This window comes from Morus notabilis, unplaced genomic scaffold, assembly GCF_000414095.1.
Source record: "Morus notabilis unplaced genomic scaffold, ASM41409v2 Scaffold966, whole genome shotgun sequence".
Taxonomy (NCBI): Eukaryota; Viridiplantae; Streptophyta; class Magnoliopsida; order Rosales; family Moraceae; genus Morus; species Morus notabilis.
Window position 1 is genome coordinate 46,263 of NW_010364907.1, and position 768 is coordinate 47,030.

The window sequence follows — 768 nt, forward strand, 5'->3', positions numbered from 1 at the left end:
GTAGATCGAAATACTAATTTCGTCCCTATTACATTAAGTTAAACAAATTCTAGTTCTATTAATTATATCACGTTATAACAGGAATTTTGAAAGGAATTAGAAGGAGCAAGTATAGCTAGGAAGTTGTTACCAGCTGGATTGGTGGATGGGAAGGCGTTGTTGGAAACTCTTGTTAGCTGTATACGATGTTTTGCGCCACGGGACACTTCGGGGATGGCGCAGATGTCCAGACTTTGGGCGGAGTTGAAAGAAGGTCCGGTGCATACATAGAGAATATCCTTTTCCTTATTTTGGTTCCAAACCGGCGAGAAGATGTTGTCGGGGCCTTTCGTCTACATAGAAAAAAAAAAAAAAGAAAGAAAAAACTCATCTTCATTATATACAATTGCGTATAAATTAAGTGATACTTTATGATCTTTTGCATTTAGATGACGCACATCATAAACAATACGCAGCCCATTGGTATCGGCAATCCACACGGCCTTGAACTCATTGTCAACAAATGCAAGCTTGGAGCTGTAATGACTGAGAAAATCTCAGACCTTAAATAATACAATTTATGTATTTAAGCCTAGGATTTTAGAAAAATATTATGTGACTGAATGATTTATGGAATTAATATATGTATTCCTAAATTATGTAGCAGATTTCATGTTAAGTTCATGTTTTCGATCAAGTAAATTCGATCGATAAATTCTCGCCGTACTTTAAGGCGGAATAATTTTCAGTACAAGTATAGTTTGAGAATCTTAATTTCAAGAATCTCCA

General features: G+C 35.5%; 1 long non-coding RNA gene across 1 annotated transcript; it reads right to left on the bottom strand.

Annotated features, from left to right (window-relative positions):
* On the bottom strand, positions 1-517 carry LOC112093338. Its single transcript, XR_002903005.1, has 3 exons — positions 438-517; positions 131-332; positions 1-25 (listed from the first exon to the last, which is right to left on the bottom strand). It is a non-coding gene; the product is annotated as an uncharacterized LOC112093338 (long non-coding RNA).
* Between the last annotated feature and the right edge of the window lie 251 nt (positions 518-768).